The sequence below is a fragment of the Prosopis cineraria genome, unplaced genomic scaffold (genome assembly GCF_029017545.1).
Source record: "Prosopis cineraria cultivar Desert tree isolate PC_DT_omini unplaced genomic scaffold, ASM2901754v1 PC8, whole genome shotgun sequence".
Lineage (NCBI taxonomy): Eukaryota > Viridiplantae > Streptophyta > Magnoliopsida > Fabales > Fabaceae > Prosopis > Prosopis cineraria.
This window is the reverse complement of record NW_026555339.1, coordinates 20,943,065-20,953,619: the sequence shown is the minus strand read 5'-3', so window position 1 is coordinate 20,953,619 and position 10,555 is coordinate 20,943,065.

Here is a 10,555-nt window from a genome sequence, read left to right as displayed (position 1 = left end):
CTTCACATAAACACTAATAATGTACAGACGAAAGAGGACGAAAAGTATCCAGCAGCACACAGACATTCACAGCAAGACGCGAACAAGAACGACGAAGATAGCAGCAACTAAGGAAGACAAAAATAGGGAGCACGACTGAGGGCCTGGCATCACACGGGAGTGACAAGCTCCACTTCACAGGTGGCAAGGGTAGAATAGTAGAGAGAGCAGAGCAGAGTCAGAGAGCACACGACAGAAAAGTCTAGAGTTTTGATCTCTGGCCCTTTCCGCAGCTCAAAATAAGATTAAAGAAAGAGAAGGAGGAGAGATAGTAACTCGAAGCCCATGTAACGATGGCTGGAACTCTCTTCTCACTCACACACCTAAAGTAGTTGGAGATGGCAGGGGAGAAGGAGAAGACGGAAGAAATGGCAGAGTTTTCTAGACTTCACTGGTCCTAGAACACGATCGAAAAAAGGAGAGGAAAATAAAAAAATTGTGAGCTCTTCCTCTCTCTTCTGCCTACTGCACCAACTAAGAAGGTACAAAGAAATTCAAATAATAACTAATGGGGAAATTTACAAAACTAGACCTAAAGTTTATTGAGAAAATTTCAAAAGAAGCCCCTTTCATTTTTTGTATTATAATATTTCTATAATAGAAAGCAAAGACTCTTTAGCACTTTTCCATATAAATAAAAATAAAAATAAACTAACATTGGCTAAAATAAAATTCAAACTCTAGACCTTTATATAAATATCCAATATGAATTCCAATACATCACTGCTCTTTATTTATCATAAATTAAAATTAATTATTATCAATTGGAAGGGAATTTATTAATTTAAAATTTAGGGTTATTATAAAGGACATGTATTGGATCATTACCCTTACATTCTTGAAACAATAAGCTACATGAATAATGTACGGAGACCTCCTTAACACAATCTGTACTCATAGACTTACAATCCAGGGTGGACAAATCACTTAAAATTCTCATAGAGTCAAGGACAGAGTTTTAATCCAACCTCATCCTTTAGACTTAGACTGATTATTCCTCCTAGTTTTGACACACCATAAAAATTAAGAGAAGGTGATTCTAAAATGGAGCAAATGTTAGCTCAAATTTGAAGAATCAAGAAGTTGATCGAGCTGAGAATAAAGCTACTTTAACTTTGCATGATACAGCTATTAAGGGCCTAAAAGTGCAAATGGGCCAAGTTGCTGCACAATTGATGCCTTGAATAGAGGAGGCTTGCCAAGTGACACCATCCCTAATCCAAAGAGGGCAGGTAAAGAAGAATGCAATACTATACACTTGAGAAGAGGCAAGACTCTACCTAATGTGATAGACCCAAGAGTGACTAGTCACAGTAGGGCTAATTTTGATGATAGTGAGGAGGTGGATGAAGAAATATTATGTGAAGATGATGACAACAAGAAATGAAAAATGGATGAGAAGAAAATGGGGGAAGAAGGGGTTCTAACTCCTCATAATGAAGAAGAAAGAGAATATGTAGAGGATGAATTGAAGAAGGAAGAAAAGATAGAAAATCAATTGCTTCTCCTACTATAACACCCCTACTTCTATTCCCTCAAAGATTCAAGGCAAAGGAGGAAGATGCTCAGTTCAAGAAGTTTCTAATAATATTTAAGTAGCTTCATATTAATATCCCTTTTGCTGAAACCATTGAATAAATACCCAAATACGCTAAGTTATTGAAAGATGTCTTATCTAAGAAGAGGTAGTTTAGTGAATTTGCAATTGTAGTATTGATCAAAGATTGTAGTGCCATCATATAAAGAAAGCTTCCACCCAAGCTAAAATATCTTGGTAGTTTTTACATCCCATATAATATTAGGAAGCACTTTAATGGGAAGGCTTTATGTGACTTGGGTGCAAGTGTAAATCTTATGCCCTTAGCCATTTTCAAAAAATTGGGCCTAGGAGAGGCAAGACTGGCAACATTGACACTCCTTCTCACTGATCAAAGCATTTCCTATCCTAGAGGGATTATTGAAGATGTGTTAGTGAAGGTGGATTGTTTATCTTTTCAGTAGAATTTATAGTCTTAGATTGTCAATGTTGATTGAGAAATTCCTATCATTTTAGGGAGACTATTCCTAGCTACTACCCGAACCATCATTGATGTTGAAAAGGGTGAGATTACACTGAGATTAAATTAAGAACAAGTGGTGTTTAACGTGAGCAAGGCAATGAAGTTTCCAAATGAATCTCCTCAATGTTGTTACATAGGAATTCTTGATGAGGTGATACATGAGACTTCAATGGTCGCTTAGTTGAGGACCCTTTGGAAACTCTAATATTGGGACAGAAGAACATTGTAGAAATGGAGGAAGAAGATTACATAGGGATATTTAGTATCGATTCTTTTCCACCCAAGTAGTTTAACCTAGTGGAACCTCTTGATATATCAACTGCTTTGGCATCTCCACTCAAGCCTTCCATTGAGAAGCCTCTGACACTTGAATTGAAGCCATTACCTCCACATCTTAAGTAAATATATCTTGGAAAGGAGAATTTGTTGCTAGTAATTGTGTCATCTATCCTAACTAATTTGCAAGAGAAAAAAATTGTTGAGAGTTCTACGAGAGCATAAAAGGGCTATTAGATGAACCATAGCTAACATCAAGGGTATAAGCCCTTCTCTATGTATGTACAAGATTTTCTTGGATGATAAGTACAAGACTTCAATCGAGCATCAAAGAAGATTGAATCCAGTGATGAAAGAAGTGGTGAAAAAGGAAATTTTGAAGTAGCTTTCTACTAGGATCGTATATCCTATTTCTAATAGTTCTTGGGTGAGCCTAGTCCAATGTGTCCTTAAAAAGGGCGGTATGACTATAGTGACTAACACCCACAATGAGTTGATCCCTACGAGCACTGTAATAGGGTGAAGGGTGTACATGGATTATTAGAAATTGAATGCAAGCATGCGAAAAGACCATTTTCCTCTACCTTTCATTGATTAAATGTTGGATAAGCTAGTTAGTCAAGAATTCTTCTGTTTCTTGAATGGATATTTTGGCTATAACTAAATTGTTATTACTCTGGAGGATCAAGAGAAGACCACCTTCAATTGCCCATACGGGACCTTTGCATTTAAGCGCATGTCCTTTGGCTTGTGCAATGCTCCAGTGACATTTCAACGTTGTATGATGTCTATTTTCTCTAACATGATTAAGAGGACCATTGAGGTATTTATGGATGATTTTCTGTCTTTAGTTTTTCATTTGATGTGTGTTTGGGACAATTTGGAAGCGGTCTTGCAAAGATGTGAGGAGACTAATTTGATCTTGAATTGGGAAAAATGCCACTTTATAGTGCAAGAAGGCATAGTTCTCGACTTTCAGGTGCTAAAGAAGGGTCTTGAAGTAGATAAAGCCAAGATATCAATGATTGAGCAACTACTTCCACCATCAAATGTCAAGGGAATTTAAAGTTTTATGGGACATGTAGGATTCTATTACTGGTTCATTAAGGATTTCTCAAAAAATAGCTAAGCCATTGTGTAATTTTACTTGAAAAGGAAGTTGAGTTCAAGTTTTATGAGAAATGCTTGGAAGCCTTTGAAGAGTTGAAAAAGAGGCTTATCTCCGCACCAATTCTTGTAGCTTCGGATTGGAGTTTACCTTTTATCATCATGTGTAATGCTAGTAACTATGTAGTTAGTGTAGTGCTTAGGCAAAAGAAGGATAAAGTGTTGCATCCCATCTACTATGCTAGTTGGACGCTTGATGGTGCTCAGCTAAATTATACCACTATAGAAAAGGAGTTGCTAGCAGTGGTTTTTGCATATGAGAAATTTTAAGCTTACATTATGGGCACTAAGGTGACTATTTATATAGATCATTCGGCTTTGAAATATTTTTTTAGCAAGAAGGACTCAAAGGCTTGTCTAATTCGATGGGTGTTATTACTACAAGAGTTTGATTTAAAGATTGTTGACTGAAAGGGGACTGAAAATCAAGTGGCAAATTACTTGTTATGGTTGAGTACTAATGCTCAATAAGAAGCTAATGGAGGAATTAATGAAGAATTTTTAGATGAGAAACTTTTTACTATCAAGTGCGTGCTAATTTTGTAATTACTTGGTATGCCATGCTCTTCCTCATGACTTAAAAACCCCATCTAAAGTAAAAGTTCTTATTTAAAGTGAGGCATTATGTATAGGATGAGCCTCATCTATTCCGGCAATGTTGTGATTAGTTGATAAAGCAATGTGTGCCAGAGTGTGAGCAACGTGATATATTTCACATCAACCACTCTTTTAAGTATGGAGGGCATTTTAGAGGAGAGAAGACTACGCACAAGGTCCTTCAAAGTGGTTTTATTGGCCAACCTTATTTAAGGATGTGTATTCTTTTGTGCTCCAATGTGATCGCTGTTGAAGAATTGGTAACATCTTTAAGAGGAATGAAATGCCTCTTAACAACATACTAGAGGTAGAACTCTTTGACATTTAGGGGATACATTTCATGAGATCATTTCCTAAGTCATTTAGCAATGAATATATCTTGGTGGCTGTTGATTATGCCTTGAAGTAGGTGGAAGCTACTGCTTGTGTGAAAAATGATGCCCAAACAGTGTTGAAATTCTTAAAGAAATACATTTTCATGATATTTAGAGCCTAGAGAGCTATTGTGACTGATAGGGGAACTCATTTCTATAACAATCAATTTCAAGTTCTATTAAAGAAGTATGGGGTGAAATAAAGGTAATATTGGCTTATCATCCACAATCTAATGGCCAAGCTAAAATTTTAAATAGAGAAATCAAGTCTATTCTAGAGAAGATGGTGGGAGAGACTAGAAGGGATTAGTCATTGAAGCTAGATGATGCCTTGTGGGCCTATCACATGGCATATAAAACTCCTATTGGCATGTCTCCTTATCGATTGGTATTTAGGAAAGCTTGTCATTTGCCGGTGGAATTAGAGCATAAGGCTTATTAGGCTGTGAAGAAGTTGAATTTTGACTCCAAAGCTAGTAGTGAGAAAAGGCTTCTACAAATAAATGAGCATGAAGAATTTTGGATGTAAGCCTATGAGAGTTTAAAGCTCTACAAAGAGAAGACTAAGAGTTTACATGACAAGAAGATCATTCCAAGAAATTTGAAGCCAGACAACAAGTCTTACTCTTTAATTCGAAGTTGAGGTTATTTCCTGGGAAGTTAAAGTTTAAGTGGTTGGGTCCCTTTATGGTGGTTCAAGCATTCACTAATGGAGCTATTGAATTAGAAGGTCAAGATGGTGAAAAATTCAAGGTGAATGGTCAACGGTTGAAGCACTATTAGGGTGGAGAAGTAGATCGTCAAGCATCAAGTATCCAATTATCTGATGCAACTTGAGGAAGTGAGGAGTCCGACTAAAAGACTATAAATCAAGCGCTCTTGGGAGGCAACCCAAGCTCTTAAACTTGCTTTGTATGTCTAGTTTGATCTTTATGTGTTTTTAGTAGATTTATGTTTGGTTTTATGTTTTGTAGGTGATGAAAGATCCTTAAATGAAGGAAAGCATATGTTAAGGGTGCATGGAGGAAAATCAAGAAGTTTTACAAGAAATAAGCATTTTTCAGGGAAGTTGAACTTAAATTAAGTTTGTTATGCTGATTGAAACTTATTTTCCATGCTAAAAAGGATATTGAAATTGCTTGATATCATGATTTCTTGTTTTTGGATGATATTGTGGTTCTTGGGTGGATGAATTCTTAATGCTATCAAATTCTGATTTCTACATGATTCTAGACTAATTTGAGCATAATTCATTGGTTAATTGTGAATTTGATGGACTTGGATTGCTTTTGATTGATTAAGATGGTTACTGATGGCCATCTAGTGTTATTCTTGGTTAGAAGTGTGTTTTAGTAAAAGTGGGGTTCGAAAGAGCTAAAATTCTGACATTGATATAATTTTTTTGTGGGCTTTTGTGTGTTCTGTACCATGCACCATAGCGCATGAGATTTCTTGAAGATGAAAGATTAGCTCTTTATACCCAGAGTTGTGGCATATATTTTTTGCGCCACGATGCATATCTTATTTCCAAGAATGTGCTCTCTGTACCCTGAGCCACAGTGCATTATCTTCATGCCATAGTGCATAGTGATTACCCCCGAGAATGTGCTCTCTGTACCTAAAGCCAAGGCACAGTGCCTTCACGCCATGGCACATATTACCATTCTGAGTAAAGCGCTACGGTGCATGTTAATCATACCGCGGCGCATTGACATTCATTCTGAAAAGCCCTAAACCTCATTTTCATTCAGTCGAAACATTCTACCAGGCCTTCATCCTCCATCTCAACCCTTCTCTTTTCCCTTCATCTCCTTTACTTTCAACACTATAAGCCTTACCCTTAAATGCCATCTCTCATCTTTGCCACACCACCACCGTCCACTATCTCTCTCCTTTTCCATTCTCCTCATCCTCATGGTAAGCCTCACCTCACCTCTCCCGTCTCTGTCTCTCATTAGTTGGCCACCCTCACTCATCACTCACTCGCACACACTTTCACTTCTAACATCATCGATCTCCCTTGGCCTCATACATCTCACCATTGCTCATCTTGCCCCTCCATTCATAACTATAAATCTTTAGTGTGGGGTATTCTTCAGCTGAGCGTGGGTGTGGTTTTGTTGCTTGAGCTTGCTGGTGAATGCCCGAGCCTGCTTTTTTTGTGGCCTTATCTCTCTTCTCCTCTTGCTCAAGCACGTGTAACTTATGAAATTGTGAGGTTTGCTTTTACCTGCATTTATTAGTATTTAGTAAATAGACTGACGAATAGCTAAAATTTCTGAGCTTGCAGTTGCTGATTAGAGAGGTTTGATTTTTAATTGAGAGTGGAATTAGTGGAAATCTTAATTTTGTCTAATTAAAAGTTTATTTTTCTTTTAGTTATGGAGTGTACTATAGTGTGTGCTTAATTTTATCTAGGCTTTTAAATTATTAGGTTTTGAGGATAGCTGTAGCTCAATGGTTTTGTTCCAGGTAAATTTTCATTTGGATAGTGGCTTAAGTCTTGAACACTGTTGCGTGGAAGCTTTGGATTGTAGGATAGCTATTTAGGATTGTTTAATAATGGATTTATAAGGTGTAGTGTCGCTTAAGTTTGGGATATCTTTTTAGGTAGTTTTTATTTTTGGGTTTTTCTTCTTTTTCTTTCGCTTTTCTTTTATGCTTAGTTATTTTGTTTGTTTTTTGTATTGTGTGCTTTTGTAGGTTAATGGCTCTTAAGAAAAGAGTTCAAACCCGTCATCCTCCTAAACCCACTCTTGATCAAATTTAGTTTATCACCTCTTATAGGAAGTTAGTTCAAGAAAAAGAATTTCCTTCCACTGACAAGCATGCTTTTATAACATAGCTAAGAATTTCCATAAGTGCGCAAGCATGTTAAGACCTAGTTCAGAGGGCGTCCTTAGTTTTGTTCAGGAATTTTACTCCTTTGCTGCAACTTACTCCACACTTGACTGTCGAGTTAGGAGTGTTAGAGTTAGAATCACTGATGATGAAATCCAAAGACACTTTAACTTGCTTGTAGTCATAAATTGTCAGTATCAGTACCTTAGAACTCATGTAGATGAGATCCCTTTTGCTCTTGTTGCTGAAACTTTAGGTAAGAGGGGAATTAATAAATGGAGTACTAAGTAGGGTTAAAGGATTTATTTAAATAGGACCTACCTGACAGTAAAAGCTAAAATTTAGCTTTACTTCATTAACTACAATCTCTGGCCTTAAACCCATTTTACTGACATTTAGAGGGACACTGCCTTACTCATTTATCTCTTGATGACTAAACAGCCTTTAAATCTTGTAGCTATCATTTACAATTCCATTTTTACTTTTATGGATCGTTCATCCACTTGTTTGGTCTTTCTCATTTCATTTCCTAACTTTATGCATCCGAAGGTGTACAAAGAGCTTCCTTTGACTTTACTTTTAAGCTTGATAAACCTTTTATTTACAAGAGCATCAAGCAATATATCGTTCAAGGCAGTGAGGATATTGGTGAGAAAGCCCAAATGGATGTTGAAGGTGACAATGTGGACCAAGCCAAGCCTAGTTACTTTCTTGGAGGTGTCTACCAGCATTTAGATAGCCTGACAGTTGATGTGAGAGGCCTTCAAATTGGCCAGTCTAAGATGGATTATTTAATGCATAAAATGGTTGCATACTGGGAGATTAACCTTTCATCTAAAGAAGAGGAGGTAGTTGATCGTAGCAACAACTAAGCAGTAGAGGGTGAAGAGGGCTTTGATGTCAATGATGATGACACTGCTACTGAAGGCGAAGCTGATATGTAGGGGCTGTGGAGGACCACTAATTGCATTGTTTTTATTGTTTTTCTATTCTCTTTCTTCCTATTTGTTGTGTTTCATTGCTTTAAATAGTTCATTGGAGGCTTTTTAACTTGTGCTAGCTACTGAGGTCCTCATTGAACATTTTGTCTAACTTGTGCACAAATTTTGAATATGATAATTGCTGTTTCTAACACTTGATGGCAAATAGAGATAAATGGAGAAGTGATAGCCTCTAGAATTTCATGTCATTTGAGTACATTTTTTTTAGATTCTAACATATTTTGGCCCAATTGTTTATATTTTGATTCCCCAAATTAGGAAAATGTGTATCTTGGTTCAGATTTACACATTTGTTATTAATTTAATACTTTTGGGCTAATTTTGTATACTTTTGGTTTAAAGTTTGATTAGATTCATTTTTGAACTTTTGTTGATACTTTTGGAAGATTTTTGGATGAACAAATCAAGTGCAAAAAGGATAAATTTTGTTAAATGTGAAAACAGTGCAAAACTATTAAAGTCATTCCAAAGTTGCGACTTTGTTCAAGACTTTCACCATTATTAGCAAAGCACTCCATTTTATTTATTTGAAAATGCTTGGGTAGGATGCATATATGTTGAGAGTTCAACTCATAACACATTCTACACACTTGAAGACACTTTAGGAGCTTAGTTGTGCTAGGGTTTGAGCTTTCGATGAGTTAGGTCCAAGAGTTGAAGCTTCGAAGACATTTGAAGCTCCATTTTTTCGGTTCCTTTGTTTCTTCTCTATTTCTCTCCTTGTAATCTGATATGGCTATGAAAATTTTACATCTTTGTAGCTTTTTAATGTTTGAGTAGCTAAACTCTTTGCTTTCGGATTATTTTAAACTCTTGTATGGATTAACACTAAGTTCCTCCTCTCTTTTTATGATTAATGATGTGTGTGTGTGTGTGTGTGTTTATTTTACTCTTTTCTTTATGCTTTCAAGTGTTTGACCACCATTTAGATATTGGGTTCACTTGACTAATGCTTGAGAGGGTTAAGTTGAGTATAGAACTTCGGTAAAATAGTGTTAGAACTTGATATTTTCATGTTTAATGAATAGTTTTTCTAGTAAGATAGATATATACTTGCTAGCCTTGCATAACCACTTTAGGATTGGTGTTTAAAATTGAGTTTTGTTAATTGTAACAAGAGATTGGGTAATTAATTTAACTGAACACTTATTCAATTATTTTTAGAATCTTAAGTTAGCATTTATTTTCATTAAAAGCATTTATGAGAGGAGGTAATTTTTGTGTTATGAAATGTAAAGAGGATAAATAATCCTAAGTCTCAATTTGTGCTTGAAGTTTGTGAATCATTTTCTTTTCTTTACTTTCTAGTTTTAATCTAATTTGCAAAATCATTTTCATATAATTATGTTTGGCTCAACTTAATTGAATTTGCTTAGTCTTTTATTAGATTATTGTTTTTAAACAAATCTTTATGAAAATGATATTTTACTTACATCATATTGCTTATCACGACCTATGCACTTGTTGAAATCGCAAAATGAGGAAACATTTTGCTATAGCGGCGAAAGTCACAAACAATGTAACTTTGGCTACGTTGGCAATTTTACACTCACTACTACAAAAATCACTTTGTACACCTACTTTTTACAACGGTGTAAAAGTATGCGTGGTGGCATTTTTATAAATAAATATAGTTGATATCCAACTTTCTACACATGTTACATAAATAACCGATATAAAAAATACTTTCTACACTAGTTCCTCTCATAACTAGCGTAGAAAGTGTTAATATTTTTTTTAAAAAAAATATCATGATATTCTACATTGGGTGGCTATCTACCCGATGTAAAAAGTTATAATTTTAGTTTTAAAAAATTAGTAATTATTTTTTGCACTAGGTGTCCACTTAATTGGTGTAATTAGTTTATAGATTAAAATATAAATAAAATATTTTTTACTTTGGGTGATTAATTACTTACCTAATGTAAAAAATTTAAAAATAAAAAAAAATAAATCACTCTCTACACTGGGTAAGAGGACACCCAATGTAGAAAGTGTCTTCAAAAATCACATCCCCCTCATTTCTCCAGTTGCAGTTCACTCCTCCCATTTCCTCTCTTTCTCTTCGAACCCTGCCCCCCATTTCTTCCAGAGCCTCATTTGAAGCCCCCACCCCTTTCCTATCTCTCTTGTTGAACCCTCCCCCTCATTTCTTCCTAATCTTCAAAGCCCCCACCCATTTCCCCTCCAGATTTGAAGC